Raw genomic sequence first — 23,408 nt, 5'->3', positions numbered from 1 at the left:
GCAATCAGTGTTAAGTTATCATCAGTTTAAAATAATGGGCTATATTATCTGAAGTCAGGCATGGTGACACATGTATGTAATTCCAGCACTTTAGGAGGCTGAGGCAGAAGGATTGCTTGAGTCCAAGAGTTCAAGATCAGCCTAAGCAACAAAGCGAGACCCCATACCTACAAAAAATAAAAGAAATAGCCTGATGTGGAGGTGCACGTTTGTGCTCCCAGCTAATCAGAGGGCTGAGGTAAGAAAGGTCAGTTCAGCCCGGGAGGCTGGGGTTGCAGGTAGTTGTGATTACACCACTGCACTACAGCCTGGGTGACCGAGTGAGACCCTGTATCAAAATGTATGCATTATTTGCAAGCCTCATAGTAACCTCAAATCAAAAAAGATCCAACAGATACACACACACAAAAAAAAGAAATTAAAACATACTGCCAGAGAAAATAACTTTCACTAAAAGAAAGAATGGAAGGAAGATAAGAGAAAAACAACAACTACCATAAAACAAATAACAAAATGACAGGACTAAGTCCTTATCAATAATAACATTGAATGTAAATGGACCAAATTCTCCAATAAAAAGATACAGAGTTGTCAAATGGATTAAAAAAGCAAAACTCAATGATCTGTTGACTGCAAGAAACACACTTCACCTATAAAGACACACATAAACTGAAAATAAAGAAATGGGAAAAAGCACTCCGTACCAATAGAAACCTAAAAAGAGAAGATGTAGCTATATATATGTAAGACAAAAAATTAGAAAAGATGATTATATAATAATAAAGGAGTCAATTCAGCAAGAAGATATAACAATTGTAAACATGTATGTACCCAACACTACAGCACCCAAATATATAAAGCAAATATTATTAGAGCTAAAGACAGAAATACACTCTAATATGATAATAGCTGGAGACTTTAACACCCTACTCTTAGCATTGGACAGATCTTCCAGACAGAAAATCAACAAAGAAAAATTGAACTTAATCTGCACAATACACCAAATGAAACTAATAGATATTTACAGAACATTTATCCAACAGCTACAGAATACAGATTCTTCTCTTCAGCCATGGATCTTTCTCAAGGATAGACCATATGTTAGGCCACAAAGCAAGTCTTTAAAAATTCAAAAAAAAAAAAAAAATCAAAATTACATCAAGTATCTTTTCTGACCAAAATGGAATAAAACTAGAAATCAACAACAAGAGGAATTTTGGAACTATACAAATACATGGAAATTAAACAACAAGCTCCTGAATGACCAGTGGGTCAATGAAGAAACTAATAAGAAAATTAAAAATTTTCTTGAAACAAATGATAATGAAAATACAACATAGCAAAACCTATGGGATACAGCAAAAGGAGTGCTAATACGGAAGTTTATATATGCACTACACAAAAAAGTAGAAAAACAGCCAGGCGTGGTAGTTCACGCCTGTAATCCCAGCACTTTGGGAGGCCGAAGCAGGCAGATCACAAGGTCAGGAGATCGAGACCATCCTGGCTAACACGGTGAAACCCCATCCCTATTAAAAACACAAAAAATTAGCTGGGCATGGTGGCGGGCACCTGTAGTCCCAGCTACTCAAGAGGCTGAGGTAGGAGAATCGCTTGAACCCAGGGGGCAGAGGTTGCAGTGAGCCAAGATCACACCACTGCACTCCCACCTAGGCCACACACTGAGACTCTGTCTCAAAAAAAAAAAGTAGAAAAACTTCAAATAAACAACCAAACTATGCATCTTAAAGAACTAGGAGAGGAAGGGCAAACCAAACCCAAAATTGGTAGAAGAAGAGAAATTATGAAGATCAGAGCAAAATAAATGAAACTGAAACAAAGAAAACAATAGACAAAATCAATGAAACTGAAAGTTGGCGTTTTAAAAACAAATTGACAAACCCTTAGCCAGACTAATGAAGAAGAAAAGAGAAAAACAAAAAAATAAAATCAGAGATGAGAAAGGAGACACAACAACTGATACTGCAGAAATTCAAAGGATCATTAGAGTCACTATAAGCAACTATATGAGAATAAATTGGAAAACCTAGAAGAAATAAATTCCTTCTAGAAATACACAACCTACTAAGAATGAACCATAATGAAATCCAAAATGTGAACAGATAAATAACAAGTAATAAGATTGAAGCCATAATAAAAAGTCTCTTAGCAAAGAAAAACTCAGAATCCAATGACTTCACTGCTGAATTCTAGCAAACATTTCAGGAAAAATGCCAATTCTACCAAAATGATTCCAAAAAATAGAGGAAGGGGGAATAATTCCAAACTCATCCTATGAGGCCAGGGTTACCTTGATGCCAAAACCAGACAAAGACACATCAAAAAAAGAAAACTACAAGCCAGTATCGCTGATGAATATTGATGAAAAAATCCTTAACAAAATACTAGCAAATCAAATTCAACAATACATCAAAAACATCATTTATCATAACCAAGTAGAATTTATCCCAGTGATGCAAAGATGGTTCAACATATACAAATCCATTAATGTCATACATCATATCAACAGAATGAAGGACAAAGACATGATTATTTCAACTGAAGCTGAAAAAAAACTTGCTAACATTCAACATCCCTTCATGATAAAAACCTCCAAAAAACTGGGTATGGAAAGAATATTCCTCAACATAATAAAAGTCATATATAACAGACCCACAGCTAGTATTATACTGAATGGGGAGAAATTGGAAGCCTTTTCTCTAAGATCTGGAACAAAACAAGGATGTCCACTTTTACCACTGTTATTCAACATGGTACTGGAAGTCCTATTTAGAGCAATCAGATAAGAGAAAAAAATAAAGGGCATCCAAACTGAAAAGGAGGAAGTCAAATTTATCTTTGCTGGCAGATGATATGATCTCATATTTGGAAAAACTAAAGACTCCAGCAAAAAACTATTAGAACTGATAGTTGCATCCTAAAGTTTCAGGATACAAAATCAACATACAAAAAATCAGTAGCATTTCTATATGTCAGTAGCAAACAATCTAAAAAATCAAGAAAGTAATCCCATTTACAGTAGCTACAAATAAAATAAAGTACCTTGAATGTAATCAAAGGAATAAAATATCTTTACAATGAAAGTGATAAAATAGCAATGAAAGAAATTGAAGAGGACACCAAAAATGGAAAGACATTCCATGTTCATAGATTGGAAGAATCATTGTTGTTAAAATGTCATATTACCCAAAGAAATCTACAGATTCAATGCAATCCTCATCAAAATACCAATGGCATTCTTCCTAAGAACAGAAAAACAAATTCTAAAATTTATATGCAACCTCAAAAGACCCATAATACGCAAAGCTATCCTAAGCAAAAAGAACAAAACCAGAAAAATCACATTACCTGACATCAAATTATAGTACAGAGCTATAATAACCAAAAGGGCAAGGTACTGGCATAAAAACAGACACATAGACCAGTGGAACAGAATAGAGAACCCAGAAACAATTCCATACATCTACAGTGAACTCATTTTTGACAAAGGTCCCCAAGAACATATACTGGGAAAAGAATATCTCTTCAATAAATGATGCTAGGAAAACAGGATATCTATATTCAGAAGAACGAATCTAGACCCCTATTTCTTACCATAAACAAATATCAAATCAAAATGGATTAAAAACTTAAATATTAAGACCTCATGGCCGGGCAAGGTGGCTCACGCCTGTAATCCCTGCACTTTGGGAGGCCAAGACGGGTGGATCACCTGAAGTTGGGAGTTTGATACCAGCCTGGCCAACATGATGAAACCCTATCTCTGCTAAAAATACAAAAAATTAGCTGGGCATGGTTGTGGGCACCTGTAATACCAGCTACTCACGAGGCTGAGGGAGAATTTCTTGAATTCAGGAGGCAGAGGTTGCGGTGAGCTGAGATCACGCCACTGCACTCCAGCCTGGGCAACAAGAGTGAAACTCTGTCAAAACAAAACAAAACTCAAACTATGAATCTACTAAAAGAACACATTGAGGAAGATCTCCAGGATATTGAACTGTTGTCCAGTTTTTTTGAGTAATACCCCATGAGCACAGATGACTAAAGCAAAAATGGATAAATGGGATCACATCAAGTTAAAAACGTTTGCACAGCTAAGAAAACAATCAACAAAGTGAGGAGACAAACCACAGAACCATATTAATGGGAGAAAATATCTGTAAACTACCCATCTGACAAGGGATTAATAACCAGAATGTATAAGGAACTGAAAAAAAGTATATTAAAAAAACTAGTAATCCAATTTTAAAATGGCCAAAATATCTGAACAGACATTTCTCATAAGAAGACATACGAATGGCAAACAGGTACATGAAAAGGTACTCATTATCATCGATCAGAGAAATGCAAATCAAAACTGTCATGAGATATCATCTCATCCCAGTTAAAACAGTTTTCATCCAAAAGACGGGCAATAACAAATGCTGTCAAGAATGTGGAGGGAGAAAAGGGAACCCTTGTGCACTGTTGGTGGGAATATATATTAGTCCAACTACTACGGAGAATAGTTTGGAGGTTTCTCAAAAAACTAAAAATAGAACTTTACATATGATCCAGGAATCCCACTGCTTGGTATATACCCCCAAAAAAGGAAATCAGTATGACAAAGAGATATCTGCACTCCCTTGTTTATATTACAGCACTATTCAGAATAACCAAGATTTAGAAACAGCCTAAGTGTCCATCAGCAGATGAATGGATAAAGAAAATGTGGTACTTATACACAACGGAATACTATTCAGCCATAAAAAAAAAAAAGTAGATCTTGGCATCTGCAACAAAATAAACGGAATTGAAGGTCATTATGTCAAGTGAAATAAGCCAGGCACAGAAAGACAAACTTCTCATGTTTTCACTTGTTTGTATGAGCTAAAAAATCAAAACAAGTGAACTCATGGAGATAAGAGTAGAATGGTGGTTAGGGGCCAGGCGCAGTGGCTGAGGCAGGCAGATCACTTGAGGTCAGGAGTTTGAGACAAGCCTGGCTAACATGGTGAAATCCTGTCTCTACTAAAAGTACAAAAATTTAGCTGGACATGGTGGCGGGTGCCTGTAATCCCAGCTCCTCGGGATGCTGAGGCAGGGAGAATTGCTTGAACTCAGGAGGCAGAGGTTGCAGTGAACTGAGACTGCGCCACTGAACTCCAGCCTGGGATATAGAGCGAGACCCTGTCTCAAAAAAAAAAAAAAAAAAGGTGGTTACCAGAGACTGGGAAGGTACTGTGGCAGGGGAGAAGTGGGGCTGGTTAATGGGTACAAAACTATAGTTAGATGGAATGAGTAAGATCTAGTATTTGATAGCACAACTGGGTGATTACAGGCAATAGTAATTTACTGTACATTTTAAACTAACTAAAAAAGTATAATTGGGTTGTCTGTGACACAAAGAAAGGATAAATGTTGACCATGCACAGTGGCTCACTCCTGTAATCCCAGAACTTTGGGAGGCCGAGGCAGGTGGATCTCTTGAGGTCAGGAGTTCAAGACCAGCCTGGCCAACATGGTGAAACCCCATCTCTACTAAAAATACAAAAATTAGCCAGGTGTGGTGGCGGGCGCCTCTAATCCCAGCTACTCGGGAGGCTGAGGCAGGAGAATTGCTTGAACCCGGGAGGCGGAGGTTGCAGTGAGCCAAGATCAAGCCATTGCACTCCAGCCTGGGCAACAGAGCAAGACTCCCTCTCAAAATAAATAAATAAATAAAGGATAAATCCTTGAGGTGACGGATATCTCATTTATCCTGATGTGATGATTACATATTGTATGACCATGTCAAAATATCTCATGTACCCCATAAATATATATACCTACAATGTACCCACAAACATTAAAAATTATGTTAAAGGGATGAGCTAATTTAACAATTTGTACTAAGAAGAGTGGATAGAGAAGACACCCTACCAAAATGGGGCAGTTTCTTACCAATCTCTGAAAATGTGCTATTAACAACGCACAAAAATATCTTTTGTATCTTATAGTGGTTTCAACTACAGGCAGGATGTTTGGAAATGTCCAGTGGCATTTTTAGTCATAATAATATCTGGGATTGCTATTGGCATGTGTGGTCATGGGTTGGGGAGGGAAAGCATCCTGTAAAATAAGCAACAGTGTCATAGCCTAAAAAGTATTGCCACATCCAATGTCATTTTCTCTTATGTTTTCTTGTAAGAGTTTCATAAGTTTAAGTCTTAGATTTAGGTTTTTGATCATTTTTGTATATAATACTATATAAGGTAAGGGTCCAACTTTTTTCTTTCATATGTGGCTATCCAGTTTTCCCAGCCTCATATGTTGAAACATCTAACCTTTCCCGACTGAATTAGTCTTGGCACCTTAGTTGAAAATCAGTTGCCCACATATGCAAAGATTTATTTCTGGGCTCTTTATTCTATTGTATTGGTCTAAACATCTGTCCTTATGCCCATACGACACTATTTTAATTACAATTAACTTTGTTTTTTTTTTTTAATTTAATAGAGATAGGATCTCACTATGTTGCCAAGACCGGTCAGAAACTCCTGATCCTTCCACTTTGGCCTCCCAAAGTGCTGAGATTAGAAGCATGAGCCACCACACCCAGCCATAACTTTGTAATAAGATTTAAAATCAGGAAGTGTGAGACTTCCAATTTTGTTCTTCTTTTTCAAGATTATTTTGGCTATTCAGAGTCCCTTACAATTCACTTGAATTTTAGAATGGGTTTTTCTATTTCTACAAAAACTGGCCTTAGGAGCTAGATAGGATTACATTGAATCTGTAGACTCTGTTGGGTAGTATTGTCATTCTAACAATTTTAGATCTTCCAGGCTGTGCAGTGGCTCCTGCCTGTAATCCCAGCACTTTGAGAGGCTGAGGCAGGCGGATTACTTGAGCTCAGGAGTTCAAGACCAGCCTGGGCAACATGGCAAAACCAGTCTCTACAAAATATACAAAAATGAGCTGGTCTTGGTGGTGCACGCCTGTAATCCCAGCTACTCAGGAGGCTGAGGTAGGAGAATCACCTGAACCTGGGAAGCAGAGGCTGCAATGAGCCAAGATTATACCACTGGACTCCAGCCTGGGTGACAGAAGCAAGACCCTGTCTAAACAACAACGAAAACACGATATACCTTTCAATTCATGAACACAGGATGTCTTCATATTCATTTATATTTTCTTCAATCTCTTTCTGCAATGTTTTGAAGTTTGCAGTACACAAATCTTGTAGCTCCTTGGTTAAATGTATTTATAAGTATTTTACTCTTTTTGATGATATTATGACTTGAGTTGTTCTCTTAGTTTCCTTTTTGGATTGATTATTCATTGCTAGAGTATAAAGTGCAACCAGGCCACGTGCAATGACTCACGCCTAGGTCAAGGAGGGAGGATCAGGAGCTTGAGACCAATCTGGGCAACATAGTAAGACACCGTCTCTACAAAGAATTTAAAAATGAGCTGGGTGTGGTGGCACATGCCTGTATTCCCAGCTACTCGGGAGGCTGAGGCAGAAGAATCACCTGAGCCAAGGAGCTCAAGGCTGCAGTGAGTTATGATCATGCTACTGTACTCTAGCCTGGACAACAGAGACCCTGTATCTAAAAATATATATAAATAAATACATAAATAAGAAATAAAATAAAATGCAACAGATTTTTCTGTGTTGATTTTGCATGCCTCCATTTTGCTGAATTTGTTTATTGGCTCTAATTTTCATGTGTGGAATCTTTAAGGTTTTCAACAAAGATTACAACATCTGTGAACAGACATAATTGTACTTGCTCCTTTCCAATTTAAATGCCTTTATTTTTGTTGCCTAATTTCTCTGGCTACAATTGCTAATACCATGTTGAATGTAAGTGGCAAAATCAGGCACTTGTTAATAATATTAAGGGAAAAACTTTCAGTTTGATGGTACCATTAATATAAAGTTAGCTGTGGGTTTTTCATATATGGTCTTTATCATGCTGAAGAAGTTCCCTTCTATTCCTATTTAGGATTTTTATCATTAAAAAGAACAGTACATTGTTAATGAATGAATGAATGTAGTTAGTTTAAAGGGGTATGAATGAATGAGGTTAGTTTAAAGGGCTATACAAAAATAAATGTACATGAGTCATAAATGCAAAGAAGGCATGGGGTGATTTGAGGCAAATATGCAAAGTCATCCCTTATATGCTGAACACAATTCCCTTAACTGCAAGAGTTCTTGTTCGTTGGGTTTCTTTTTTCTTTTTAAAACAGTCTTTGAGGTAGATTTCTGTTATTAAAGCCTGTTTCTTATAGAGTTCAGAGTTCTTCCTTCCTTCTTTTTGATGCCTACTCTCCTTTATCTTCAGCCAGCAAATCTCTAGTGCCAACAGGAAATACTGATTTTCTCACTTTATACCCCTGTCCTAGCTGAACTCATCAGTCACTAGTCTCTGTTTGACCTCACATCCAAGCCGTGGGCCTTCAGAAATGCTCTATAAAACCTGGCGTATAGGAATTGTAGTTAAGTCATTCAAATATCCAGGAGCCTATTTACAAAATTAGGCGGCATCTGGTTAATTGCAAAGGCCCTTCCAATTCCACCAGTGCACGATTCCCTTGAAGATGAGTTACTCAGCTTGCTGAATTTAAAGGCTGCTGAAACACTTGCAGTAGATTTCAAACTGTGTTCTGATAAGCCTAGGATTTAGGGTCTCCAAGAGGATTTAGGGACTCCAAGACTTTCGTGGAAATATCGTTTCTAAAATATATTTTAACCATTAAGAAAATGAAAAGACGAGCCACAGACTGAGAGAAAATATTTACAAATCAAATATCAGATAACTTATATCCATAGTATAGACTTTTTTCCCACAAGTAAAAATATATACAGCATGTATACATGTTTAGTTCCATCTGTAAACTAAATTTAAAATGTAAATATTGCATGTGCCCTTTTCTAAACGTACAGGCTAGAGGAACAATTTTTATCCAGATTATATAAAGAACCATTACAACTCAATACCAAAACAAATAACTCAGTTTAAAAAAAGGCAAAAATTGGCTGGGCGTGGTGGCTCACGCCGGTAGTCCCAGCACTTTGGGAGGCCGAGGCGGGCGAATCACGAGGTCAGGAGATTGAGACCATTCTGGTTAACACGGTGAAAGCCAGTTTCCACTAAAAATACAAAAACAAAATTAGCCAGGAGTGGAGTCTGGCGCCTGTAGTCCCAGCTACTTGGGAGGCTGAGGCAGGAGAATGGCGTGAACCCGGGAGGTGGAGCTTGCAGTGAGCCGAGATCGCACCACTGCATTCCAGCCTGAGCGACACAGCAAAACTCCGTCTCAAAAAAAAAAAAAAAAAAAAAAAGGGCAAAAATTTACAAAGACATTTCACCTAAGATATATGAATGGCCAAAAAGTACATGAAAAGATGCTTGGCATCATTAGCCATTGGGTAAATACAAATTCAAACCATAATGAGATTCCACTTCACAGCACTAAAATAGCTATAATCAAAAAGACCTACAATAACAACTGCTGGCGAGATGAGGTGGAGAAACTGGAATCCTCATACATTGCTGGTAGGAATTTAAAAATGATAAAATCACTTTGGAAAACAGTTTGGCAGTTTCTTTAAAAGCAAAACCTATGTTTAACATATGAATCAGCAAATTCATTTCTCAGAATCTGTCCAAGAGAAATGACAGCCTATGTTTACAGAAAGGGCTGGAAGCGAATGTTTTACAGTAGCATTATCCATAACAGCTAAAAATTGGAAATCTGAATATACCCATCAACTGATAAGTAAATAAACAAAATGTGGTATATTCATACAATAAAAAATCGTTCAGCAATCAAAATTAATGAAGTACTAATTCATGCTACAAGATGGATAAACCTCAACAAATGCTAAGTATAATAAAAGAAATGTACAAAGCAATTATAGGATTCCATTTAATGAAACATGCAGAAAGGCAAATCTTTATAGCTAGAAAGTTGTCTGCAGCTTTGGGAAGCTGAAGTAGGCAGATTACCTGAGCTCAGGCATTGGAGACCAGTCTGGGCAACATGGCAAAATCCCGTCTCTATTAAAAATACAAAAAATTAGCTGGGCGTGGTGGCGCATGCTTGTAGTCCCAGCTACTTAGGAAGCTGAGGAGGCTGAGGCATGAGAATCACTTGAACTCGGAAGGCAGAGGTTGCAGTGAGCCGAGATCGCACCACTGCACTCCAGCCTGGGCAACAGAGCAAAACTGTCTCAAAAAAAAAAAAAGAAAAAAAAAGAAAGAAAGTTGTCTGGGGTTTGGATGGGAAAGAAAAATGACTACAAATGGACTTGAGGAATCTTTTTGGGGTGAAAGAAATGTCCTTAAATTGGATTGGTAATGACTATACTATTCTATACATTTATTTAAATTCACCAGATTGTATACTTACAAGAGATGAAAATTTTGAGACCTAATTTCAGTGAAGCTATTTGGTTTTTCTTTCCTCCTTTCTTTTTTTTTTTTTTTTTTTTTTTTTTTTGAGACAGAGTCTCACTCTGTCACCCAGGCCTAGGCTGGAGTGCAGTGGTGCAATCTCGGTTCACTGCAACCTCCACCTTCCAGGTTCAAGTGATTCTCCTGCCTCAGCCTCCCGAGTAGCTGGGATTACAGGTGCCCACCACCACACCCAGCTAATTTTTGTATTTTTAGTGGAGACGGGGTTTACCAGGTTGGCTAGGCTGGTCTCAAACTCCTGACCTCAGGTGATCCACCTGCTTCGGTCTCCCAAAGTCCTGGGATTACAGGCATGAGCCACCATGTCTGGCCTTTTTTTTTTTTTTTGACAGAGTCTTGCTCTGTTGCCCAGGCTGGAGTGCAGTGGCACGATCTTGGCTCACTGTAACCTCTGCCTCCTGGGTTGAAGCTATTCTCCTGTCTCAGCCTCCCAAGTAGCTGGGATTACAAGCACCCGCCACCATGCCCAGCTAATTTTTTGTGTTTTTAGTAAAGACAGGGTTTTGCCATGTTGCCCAGGCTGGTCTCAAACTCCTGACCTCAGGTGATCCACCCACCTCGGCCTCCCAAAGTGCTGGGATTACAGGCGTGATCCCACCGTGCCCAGCCAAAGCTATTTTTTTTAAAAGCCAATAAGTGACAATGTGCCCCTTCAAAATATATTAAAAATATATAATTATTTATTTAAAACATTTAAGAATTTGTATAAAAACATATTTACCATGCCTTCTCACATACTATATACTTAAGTTTAACATATTGGGAACATATAAGTTAATTTGTGCCATTTTTATTTGTTTCTCAGAATAAATCTTCTCTTGCCATGTCTGTTTAATCAGAACTGTAAAATTATAAGATGAACAAAACAACACAACACAAAAACCTAAAATCATTTCTGACTGCTAGTCCATGAGTGAGATTTTTTTCTCAATATTGTATAATCAAAACAAATGCAGAAATAAATTTCAGGGGCTTACTACAGCTGATATCAGTAAACCTTTCTCACAAGGTTTTTGTGCCAAAAATACTGTTTTCACTGTATAATTTCCTGATAAGCAAATGTTATAATTTTAGCACATAAAGTACTTGTATCAATAAATATATTATTATTACGTATTGTGATTATGCAATTAATTTTTAAAAGGTTTTTGTTGCTAAAACAAAAAATATCTGAATTATCCTGGATCATAGGCAATACAGTGAGATCAAGCTCAACTGCATTTTTACTAGTAGGCTGATTAGAAAGAAATTTAATTGAAAAGAATACCTTAATATCCTCTAAGGCTGCCATGAAGGTAGATGGGATTTTACTTCATATAGCAAAGGTGTGAATTAATTAATTAATTTATTTATTTATTTATTTATTTTGAGACATCATCTGGCTCTGTCGCCCAGGCTGGAGTGTTTGATCTTGGCTCACTGCAACCTCCACCTCCTGGATTCAAGCGATTCTCATGCCTCAGCCTCCCAAGTAGCTGGGACAACAGGTGTGTGCCACCACACCTGGCTAATTTTTGTATTTTTAATAGAGATGAGGTTTCACCATGTTGGCCAGACTGGCCTCAAACTCCTGACCTCACATGATCTGCCCACCTCGGCCTCTCAACGTGCTGGGATTACAGGCATAAGCCACCATGCCCGGACAAAGGTTTGAATTTTTAAAAAACATTTTCAAAAAATCAGATGTTCCATTTCCTTTTTCACTTGACATTTCATAGAAACAGAGTGCTCTTTGCCTTTTCCTGTTTCTGTTGGCTGCAATTCAAGCCCAGGGACTGGAGTTCCTGTAGCTACCTTGGACTGTGAAATGACTTTGAGAATGGAAGTCACATATGGCAAAGCAACAAGACAGAAGGAGTGTGGATGCTTGAAACCATGAAATTGCTATACTGTCTTTGGAGTGACTGCTTCTATATTTCTTGAACATGAAAGAAATAAATGTCTATTTTTTTTCTCCCATTGTCTTACAGCTAAACTTGATCCTGAGATAGGAGTGATTCAGACAGAGAAAGCTGAAGGCACGAAGGCTGACATAGGAAAGCACTTGGCATCTTGAAAACATAGCAAGGTAAATGTAGCTGAAGTACCAGTAATGGGAGGGAAAATGTTAGGAGACAGGGTGGGAGTTAATGGGGTGCCAGATGGTGTAAGGCCTGGTGGCTCATTGGGACTTTGAGCTTTAATTTAGATGTGGGAAGCCATCAGAGAATTTTGAGAAGAAAAATGACCCAACTGGTCTATGTTTTAAAGGAATCTCTTTGTGGAGAATAGACTTATGCCAATGCTTAAAAGTCATCATATGGGTAGAATGAGTATTTATTACAATACTCTCTATACTTCTTTTTTTTTTTGAGACGGAGTCTCGCTCTGTCACCCAGGCTGGAGTGCAGTGGCCGGATCTCAGCTCACTGCAAGCTCCGCCTCCCGGGTTCACGCCATTCTCCTGCCTCAGCCTCCCGAGTAGCTGGGACTACAGGCGCCTGCCACCTCGCCCGGCTAAGTTTTTGTATTTTTAGTAGAGACGGGGTTTCACTGTGTTAGCCAGGATGGTCTCGATCTCCTGACCTCGTGATCCGCCCGTCTCGGCCTCCCAAAGTGCTGGGATTACAGGCTTGAGCCACCGCGCCCGGCCTCTATACTTCTTTTACACATTTAAAATATTCTACCGCCAGGCATGGTGACTCACACCTATAATCCCAGTGCCTTGGGAGGCTAAGGTGGGAGGATCACTTGAGGCCAGGAGTTCAAGGCTTCAGTGAGCTATCATGGCACCACTGCACTCCAGCATGGGAAAACGAGTGAGACCCTGTCTCTAAAAATAAAAAATAAAATATTCTAGATTGTAAAATTTCATGGAAAACTGATCACAGTTTTATTAACTGGCCAAAGCTAAAACTGAATCATTTGTAACTAATTTTACTGTAACATATCAGAATAAAGAACACATTAACTTAGAAGGGTTTGTTCTGGGCTATCCAGAAAACAGATAGGGTCCATATAATGTGTGGTTGGCTTGTTAGCAGCAGAACGTAACCAAAATATGTTAGTAGTGGCCAGTCCATACAGGTCTGCAGCAACCTCAGTTCTTGCCTCCTCAGAAGAAAGAATTCGACAGAGGAGCGTAAGGCAGAGTGAGAGAGCAAGACAACTTTTAGAGCAGAAGCAAGAGTTTATCAAAAAGCTTTAGGACAGTAATGAAAGGAAATAAAGTACACTTGGAAGAGGGTCAGGTGAGCAACTTGAGGAATCCCATGCACAGTTTGACCTTTGACTTGTGGTTTTACACCCTGGCATACTTCTGGGGTCTTACGTCCCTTCTCCCCTGATTCTTCCCTTGGGGTGGGCTGTCTGCATGCACAGTGGCCTGTCAGCACTTGGGGGGCGCCCCATGTGCAGTGTGTTTACTGAAGTTGTATGCATGCTCAACTGAGGTGTTTTTCTCTTACCAGTCAAATGTTCTCAGGAGGCCATATACCAGTTAAACGCTAGCATTTTGCCGCTTAGTGCCTATGCTTGATTGAGCCCATTCGCCCAGCTCCTGAGATTTTTATCAGGAAGCTGCTGATCACTAGTTTCAGGTGTTTCTATCTATTGGGAGACTGCCTTTCCCTGGCGCCAGCTGCAACCAATTACTATTTTGCAGAGTCGGTGTAACAACTGCCTGACCATCACCTGATGGTGGCCTGGCATTCCTGGGTTGGGGGTGGGGGACTCTCCTGCCCTGCACATGTCTGACTGACTAACTACTGTAACAGACTAGAGAGCTCTGCATTGGAACTTGCCTCTGCGTTTTACTAACTTGGAGGGTGAGTTTGACTAAGTCAGTCATGTAACCTTCCTAATCTACCAAAATGTAGTCATCTTTACCTACAAAGATTTTGTGAGGATTAAGTGCTTAGCATTGTTCCTTGTTCCTAGTACAGAATAATCATCCCATAAGTGGTGTCTTAATTATTTTTAATCACAATTACCAGAATCTGAGAATACGTAACTACACTTTTAACACTGAATCAGGGCAATATAAAATTTCCAGGCATAAGGAAGTTTTTCTGTTATGAATGGAGACAGCTTCACACAAGGATTTTCCATTCTTTGATGCAAAAGCTCTCAAGTGCATCTGCTTTTTTAAAAAATCTGGTAAGTTTGCTTGTGGAAGAAACTTGAGTATCTCAGTCATAGGAATGCCCATAAGAAAACCAATAAATTGCCATTCTGATTCATACTTCAATTACTTGTGATTCATAAATTATTATAAATCAGCAACTATGAATCTCATCAGCACTAGCATACTGAAAAGGTCATTTCTGGGCCCACGTTTTACCTCCTGGAACTTTATGATGCTCTTACACTGAAGATTAAAAAAAAAAAAATCCCCTTTAGCATCAGACTGCGCAGGGGAAAATTAACCATTTTTAAATACACCAGAACATTCTGTTCTTCTTAAGAAGACCTGCCTTTAAGAGAAACTATCTTATCAGAGGCTAACCTATTGAGGTTTGATGAGCACTTAAATGACCTCGGTGAAAGGAAATACCCAACTCCAAACCCCTCCAGCCGTCCTGTCCTATTTAAGGTGGAAGGTTGGGGAGACTGAGAGGCACTATGAAGTTCACAGCCTAGAGGCACAGGCTTACTTAAAAACCAAGACCTAATCACAGGACTGTAGAATATTATCCCCTACCCACCACCCCCGCTCACCACCACATCAGGAAAGGCCTAGCTACTAGAGTTCTTTTTACTCAGTACATCATGTCTGGCTTTCAACAACAACAAAAAAATACAAGGCATACTAAAAGGCAAAAAAGAGTTTGGACAAACAGAGCACTAGAACCAGACACAGATATTTTAGGAAGGGTAGAATTATCAGAGTGGGAATTAAAAACAACTATGATTAATATGATAAAAGCTCTAATGGCGCCAGGCATAGTAGCTCACACCTATAATCCCACCATATTGGGAGGCTGAGGTGGAAGGACTGCTTGAGTGCAGGAGTTCAAAACCAGCCTGGGCAACATGGCAAAACCTTCTTTCTACAAAAAATACATAAATTAGCTGGGCATGGTAGCATATACCTGTAGTGCTAGCTACTCAGGAGGCTGAGGTAGGAAAATCCCCTGAGCCTGGAGAAGTCAAGGCTGCAGTGAGCAGTGATCACGTGACTGCACTCCAGCCTGAGCAACAGAGTGAGACCCTGTCTCAAAATTAAATTAAATTAAATTAAAAACTAAAAAAAATTTTAAATGAGCTGGGTGGGCTGGCATGTGGCTGTAGTCCTAGCTACTTGGGAGACTGAGGCAGGTGGATCAGTCGGGACCTGGGGTTTGAGGTTAGTGAGCTATAATTACATTACTGCACTCCAGTCTGGGTGATACAGTGAGACCCTGTCTCAAAAAATAAATAGCAGGCCAGGAGTTCAAGACCAGCCTCACCAACATGGTGAAACCGTCTCTACTAAGAATACAAAAATTAGCCTGGCATGGTGGCGTATGCCTATAATCCCAGCTACTTGGCAGGATGAGGCATGAGAATTGCTTGAACATGGGAGGCACAGGTGCAGTGAGCTGAGATCACCCCACTGCACTCCAGCCTGAGTGACAGAGCAAGACTGTCTCAAAAAAAAAAAAAATCATTTGTTTCCAGCTGGGCATGGTGGCCCATCCCTGTAATCCCAGCACTTTGGGAGGCCAAGGTGGGTGGATAACCTGAGGTTTGGACTTCAAGACCAACCTGGCCAACATGGTGAAACTCCATCTACTAAAAATATGAAAAATTAGCTGGGCATAGTGGCGCATGCCTATAATCCCAGCTACTCAGGAGGCTGCGATAGGAGAATAGCTTGAACCTAGGAGGCAGAGGATGCAGTAAGCCGAGATTGTGCCACTGCACTTCAGCCTGGGTGACAGAGCGAGACTCCATCTCCAAAAATAAAAATAAAAATAAACAAATAAGCTGGGCATGATGGCTTACACCTATAACCCCAGCACTTTGGGACGCCCAGGCAGGAAAATCAGTTGAAGCTAGGAGTTCGAGACTACCCTGCAGAACACAGCGAGATCCAATCACTACAAAAACTACAAAAAATACCCAGACACAGTGGTGCATGTCTGTAGTCCCAGGTGCTCAGAAAGCTGAGGCAGGAGGATGACTTGAGCCCAGGAGTTTGAGGCTGCAGTGAGCTATGATCATGTCACTGCATTCCAGCCTGGGTGACAAAGTGAGACTATGCCTCTAAAAAAGAAAAAGAAAAAAGAAAAATAAACAATTGAAAGCTCCAGTGGATAAAGTAGGTGGCATGTAATAAGACAGATGGAAATTCTGAGAAAGAGTAAAAAAAATGCTAGAGATTAAAAACACTATGAAGATTGCTATTCATGAACTTATGAGGTGACTAAACACAGCTGAGGAAAGATTCTCTGAGCTTGAGGATGTTCAGTAGAAATTGAAAAGCAGAGAGAAAAAAGACCCAAAAAAGGGGGAGCAAAATATTCAAGAACTGAGGGACGATTAAAAATATATAACTTACAGAAAGAGAGAAAGGAACAAAAACTCTGTGTGTGTGTGTGTGTGTGTGTGTGTGTGTGTGTGTGTGTGTGTGTGTGTTTTTTTTTTGAGACAGAATCTCACTCTGTTGCCCAGGCTGGAGTGCAGTGGTATAATCTTAGTTCACTGCAACCTCTGCCTCCTGGATTCAAGTGATTCTCCTGCCTCAGCCTCCCTCATAGCTGGGATAACACGCTCCTGCCACCACGCCCAACTAATTTTTGTATTCTTAGTAAAGACGGGGTTTCACCATGTTGGCCAGGCTGGTCTCAAACTCCTGACCTCAGGTGATCCACCCACCTCAGCCTCCCGAAGTGCTAGAATTACAGGTGTGAGCCACTGCGCCCAGCCAAAAACAATATTTGAAGCAATTATGAACTAAGAGTTTCTCCCAAATTAATGTTAGATACTAAACTACCGATTCAGGAAACTCAAAGAATACCAGGAAGAATAAATCCCAAGTAAATTACACATAGGTATATCATATTCAAACTACAGAATATCAAAGATAGAAAATCTTCAATGAAGCCAGAGGGGAAAAATATTCTTAACTATAGAGAAACAAAGATAAGAATTATATCTGACTTATTAGAAACCATGCAAGCAGGAAGAAAATGCAGTATATTTAACACGTTGGTAGAAAAATAACACCAAGTTAGAATTCTGTATACTGTGAAATTTTCCTTCAGATTTAAAGAAGAAATAGACTTTCTCAGACAAATAAATATCAAGGGAATTTGTTGTCAGTTCATCTGTCTTGCAGAAGTGTTTTTTAAAAGTTATTTTACTTTATTTTATTTTTTAAATAGAAGGCCCAGTATGGTGGCTCATGCCTGTAATCCCAGCAATTTGGGAGGCTGAAGTGCGCAGATTACTTGAGCTCAGGAATTCAAAACCAGCCTGGGCAACATGGCAAAACCCCATCTCTACTAAAAATAAAAAAATTAGCTAGGTGTGGTGACGCACACACTGGTAGTCCTGGCTACTTGCGGGCCTGAGGTGGGAGGATCACTTGAGCCTGGGAGGTCAAGTCTGCAGTGAGCCCTGATCATGCCTGTGCACTTCAGCCTGGGCAACAGAGTGAGACTTTGTCTCAAACAAACAAAAAAAATTGGAGACATGGTCTCACTATGTTGGACAGCCTGGTTTCGAACTCTTGGCCTCAAGTGATCCTCCCACCTCAAACCTCCTAAAGCGCTGGGATTACAGGCATTGGCCACCATGTCTGGCCAAAAGATGTTCTTCAAAGAGAAGAAAATTGATAAAGGTCAGAAAATCAATAAAGGTCAGAAAATCAATAAAGGTCAGAAAATGAAAGCTGCATAAAGAAAGGCCGTGTCAGTAAAAGTTTCTTTAAAAAAAGAGTGGCCATCACTTAAAGACCCTATAGACATTAAAAGGATAGTAACAAAACTATTCTCACAAATTTGATAACCTAGATGTAATGGACCAATTCCTTGAAAGACGCAATCTGCCAAAATTCACACACACAAATTAGACAATCTGTAAAGATCCAGGATTATTTTAAAAATTGAATCAATAATTAATAAACTTCCAAAACAGAAAGTCCCTAGCCCCAGAGAGAGTCACTGGCAAATTATATCAAATATTTAAAGAAGCAGCTGTACAAGTTCTTTTTTTTTTTTTTGCGACGGAGTCTCGCTCTGCCACCCAGGCTGGTGCTGTGGCATGATCTCGGCTCACTGCAAGCTCCGCCTCCTGGTTCACGCCATTCTCCTGCCTCAGCCTCCCAAGTAGCTGGGACTACAGGCGCCCGCCACCACGCCCGGCTAATTTTTTGTGTTTTTAGTAGAGACGGGGTTTCACTGTGTTAGCCAGGATGGTCTCGATCTCCTGACCTCATGATCCACCCACCTCAGCCTCCCAAAGTGCTGGGATTACAGGTGTGAGCTACCACGCCAGGCCACAAGTTCTTTATAATGTCTTTTAGGAGACAGAAATAGAGGGAATACTTCCTAACTCCCTAGCTACTCAAGGACCAGGGAGGACCATTGTGGGCTTCACCTGGGAGCTGGTTAGAAATGCAGTGTCTGTGCTTGCTTTGAGAGCACATACACTAAAATTGGAACAATTCAGAGAAGATGAGCATGCCCCCTACACAAAGACAATACACAAATTTGTGAAGTGTTCCATATCTAATAAAAACACATTTTTAAAACATGCAGAATCTTGCGCCTCAGTATAGGCCTACACTCAAAACCTGCAAGTTCGTCAAGATCCACAAGTCATTCATATGTACATTAAGTATTAAGAAGTACTGGTCCTCAAACTATCTGCATACTGGAGTCTCCAGTATGAATCAGAAGAAATTCTGATTTAATTGGTATGAGTGTGGCCTGGGCTTTGGGATTTTTAAAAGCTCCCCCAGGCAATTTTAAAATTCAGCAAAATCTAAAGAGAGGTCTTAGAAGCCAAGATCACAGAATGAATATCGGTGAAGTATCATTTTGCTTACCTCAAAGGGCCTTATCAATGGCAGTATTCCATGGGCTGCCATCTAATCTGCTACTAATGGATAAAATCTCATAATGTCCCCCGTCAACTTTCCACCAAAAAATTTGAGAGTCTAGGCTTTATGTGATGACTCACATCTGTAATCCCATCACCTTGGGAGGCCAAGGCAGGGGAAGTGCTTGAGGCCAGGAGCTCAAGACCTACCAGTGCAACACAGGAGCACCCCATCTCTACAACTATATATATATATATATATAAATTAGCTGGGCATATAAATTAGCTGGGCATGGAATTCAGGAGGAGGCGAAAGATGAAAGAACCAAGGGAAAGACCAGAGAAAGGGCATGGTGGTGTTGTAGGACTTTCTTCTTAGGGTCCTTGTCACACAACCAGTAAAGATTAGGCTTGCAGACATTTTGAAGGGTGAGAAAAACGGAATTTATTGGGTGAAAAGGAAAAAGGGGAAACAGGGACTGAAAACAAAGTGAGAGTCCTACTAGCTGGTCTCTCGCCTCACAGATTGAATCACAGGTTACCACCCTAGAACAGGAGAGAGTCCAGGCTCCTCCCCACTGCAAAGGGCTCAAACTTCCACCTCATTCTCCCAGTGTACAGGCTGGTCAGAGGTTGTCCGGGGCCCCCTTTATACTTGGTTGTCTCAGTAGTACACACCTGTAATCCTAGCTACTCAGGAGGCTGAGGCAGGAGGATCACTGGAGCCCAGGAGTTGGAGGTTACAGTGAGCCTTGATTACACCACTGCACTCCAGCGAGGCCCCTGTCTCTAAAAATAGTAAATAAATAATAAAATAAATTCGAGAGATTATATTTTTAGAAATATTTGTTTCAATAGTTTACTAGCATAGAACTCTGTACTTTACCTTTTCTCTTTCCCTTCCACCCAAATTCTTTGCACTAATAGGGTAGGTTTCCATTTAAATAGATGTAAATTAATTAATTAAAAATGTTTTATTTAGCCTGCTATTAAGTCACAAATTATTCTTTAATTTAATGAAACTAGTGTTCAGCAAAATGCCAGTTTAATGGGGTTCCAACTTAAAGCCAATAAAACATTGAGGGTAATTAAAAGATTGTATTGCAAATTACTCAGGAACTGGAGAGGTGAGAAGAGAGCAGGGGATGGAATTCAGGAGGAGGCGAAAGATGAAAGAACCAAGGGAAAGACCAGAGAAAGGAATACTCCCCTGTTCTTTTTGGTTTTGTAAACTGTTAATGACAAGTGGATTCTAGTAGCTGAATTCAATGATCCAGGGCCCCAACAACCTGACAGTCACGGCTGGTTTCCATAGTTAACAAAATGTAGAACTGTTTATTCAAAGGGGTTTAATTAGAATGTTCGAATATTGGAGCTTAAATATAACTTGAGAGGTTTGCCTAAAAATCTTAGGCCAGGTGCGGTGGCTCATGCCTGTAATCCCAGCACTTTGGGAGGCCGAGGCAGGTGGGTCACCTGCTAGTTCGAGACTAGCCTGGCCAAAATGACGAAACCCTGTCTCTACTAAAAATACAAAAATTAGTTGGGCGTGGTGGTGGGCACCTGTAATCCCAGCTGCTTGGGAAGCTGAGGCAGGAGAATCGCTTGAACCCAGGAGGCAGAGGGTGCAGTGAGCTGAGATCATACCATTGCACTCCAGCCTGGGTGACAAGAGCAAAACTCTGTTTCAAAAAAAAAAAAAAAGAAACTTAAACTCATGTTTAAGACTTTCCTTAAACATGAGAAGGCAAAGGGGCAACTAAATTTTTCTGATATTATCGGAGTAAAATTATTCCAGTGGCACAAGATTTTTTTTTTTTTTTACAGATTACCCTGAGATACTTACTCTCTACTTTCGTACCAGAAAAACTTAAAGTCACAGCTGGACCAAAGGTATGTCAGTTCCAAACTTGAAAAGAAAAGGTAACTCTCTACATACAATTATTCCTTTTTAATCACTTTGCAAATTTTCTCTTTCCTCTTCTGTTTCTCTAGTTCTTTTCTTCAAGTAGAAAATGATTTTGTTTGCTTCGCAAAGACCTACACACCTCAGCTGTAAAGAATTCAAGCTGGCCGGGCTTGGTGGCTCACGCCTGTAATCCCAGCAGTTTGGGAGGCCGAGGCGGGCGGATCACAAGGTCAAGAGATCGAGAATATCCCGGCCAACATGGTGAAACCCCGTCTCTACTAAAAATACAAAAGGCATGGTGACAGGCGCCTGTAGTCCCAGCTACTCGGGAGGCTGAGGCAGGATAGTCGCTTGAACCTGGGAGGCGCAGGTTGCAGCGAGCTGAGATCATGCCACTGCACTCCATCCTGGCAACAGAGCAAGACTCCATCTCAAACAAACAAACAAAAAGAATTCAAGCCAGGCAGTTGTCTGCTGCAGAACATATAATATTGATGATATATATTTAGTGTGCCATTTGGACGTGGAGAATAACTTTGCTATAGATATTCTTTCTTTTTTTTTTTTTTTTTTTTTTTTTTTTGAGACGGAGTCTCGCTCTGTCGCCCAAGCTGGAGTGCAGTGGCCGGATCTCAGCTCACTGCAAGCTCCATATAACCAAGAGCATAGGCATAAAATACTCACAGTCGCCAACAGTTCCAAGTGTATGCACAAGTTTTGCACATCTTCAGTGTATTTTAGATCCTAGATCAGTTAGCCTTACTTGGTAATGCAAGAAAGCTTCATTTTATTTTGTTTGTTCTGTTGCCTTAAAATAAAGGGAGATAGTTGACAGTGTTTTAAAGGAAAAAGAAGAGTGGTTGCTTTTGGCAGAAGGGAATTTGTCATTCTCTCCATCGGAGAAGGATTAATTGTATTGTTTTGGAGACAGTGGGGATTAGGATGGGAATATTTGAATTTCATTATTAGAGTAGGTGGGTGCTGCATAAAAATATACTTGAACCTAAAGTCCTATGCTGCCAAAATATTTGCCAGTTAAGTGCAAAATATATTTGCAAATCCCACAAAACAGGAAGACCAGAGTGTCTTGAACAATGTTGCTCAGTGTCTTGAGAGTACTGCCAATTCTTATTCTTGGCTTTGTTTTCTGAAAGCTGCTTCCTCTTTGGCCAGGAGCTGTTCACCTTTTCCTGAAGCACGTCTACCAACAGGGGCACACTAGGAAATCTCTGATGAATTCCTGTAGTTTTATTTCCTTCAAATTCCACTGGCAGAGAACTTGACAGTGTGGTGAAATCACTAAAGATGTTAGTACTTGGGCTTTTCCCTACAAAATTATTGAAAAGTCTTCCAAACACACCAGCAGATTCCTCTTCCAAGTCTCAGGACAATCTTAATCTTAAAATGCATAAGCATTAAACCCCTAAGATATGTGTTCCAATTATGTTTTGAAAGTTGTTTTCTCTGAAAAAGTAGGGATCTAAACTTTTCTTTTCACACTACCTTTCCATATACACAGAGACTCCAACTAACTTGGCATTAAAAGTAAAAACTATAATATAAATGACCCATAGATGTACACTTTATTCTGAAAACTTACCATTCTGTTCCACTTTCATAAAGTTACTCTTATCCTTTGTATGTCCCATCAGTCCTTCCTTTACAATGTTTGAGGAATTTGTCTCTCTCCATAACCTCTAACCTTACTTTATCTTAGCCCTTTATCATTTTATTTATTTATTTATTTATTTATTTTTGAGACAGAGTCTCACTCTGTTGCCCAGGCTGGAGTGCAGTGGCACAATCTTGGCTCACTGCAACCTCTGCCTCCTGGATTCACGCCGTTCTCCTGCCTCAGCTTCCCGAGTAGCTGGGACTACAGGTGCACACCACCATGCCTGGCTAATTTTGTATTTTAAGTAGAGATGGGGTTTCTCCATGTTGGCCAGGATGGTGTCGATCTCTTGACCTCATGATCCACCCGCCTCAGCCTCCCAAAGTGCTGGAATTACAGGAGT

General features: G+C 39.9%; 1 protein-coding gene and 1 non-coding gene across 3 annotated transcripts in view; one reads left to right on the top strand and one right to left on the bottom strand.

Annotated features, from left to right (window-relative positions):
- The window catches only part of ABCG2 (ATP binding cassette subfamily G member 2 (Junior blood group)), a 140,334-nt gene that overhangs the window by 87,937 nt on the left and 28,989 nt on the right, over positions 1–23,408 (bottom strand). The window contains exon 2 of one of the 2 annotated variants that reach the window (XM_050790462.1): positions 3,848–3,943. The exons of the other annotated variant lie outside the window; for it this stretch is intronic. The gene's annotated coding sequence lies outside the window, so the exon portion shown is untranslated. The remainder of the gene's footprint in view (positions 1–3,847; positions 3,944–23,408) is intronic. 2 annotated transcript variants of the gene reach the window in all.
- Positions 19,066–19,172, top strand: LOC126955789 (U6 spliceosomal RNA). The gene has a single exon (XR_007726087.1). It is a non-coding gene; the product is annotated as a U6 spliceosomal RNA (small nuclear RNA).

This window comes from Macaca thibetana, chromosome 5 (assembly GCF_024542745.1).
Source record: "Macaca thibetana thibetana isolate TM-01 chromosome 5, ASM2454274v1, whole genome shotgun sequence".
Lineage (NCBI taxonomy): Eukaryota > Metazoa > Chordata > Mammalia > Primates > Cercopithecidae > Macaca > Macaca thibetana.
The sequence above is the reverse complement of the archived record's forward strand: the minus strand, read 5'-3'. Positions and strand labels throughout refer to the sequence as shown.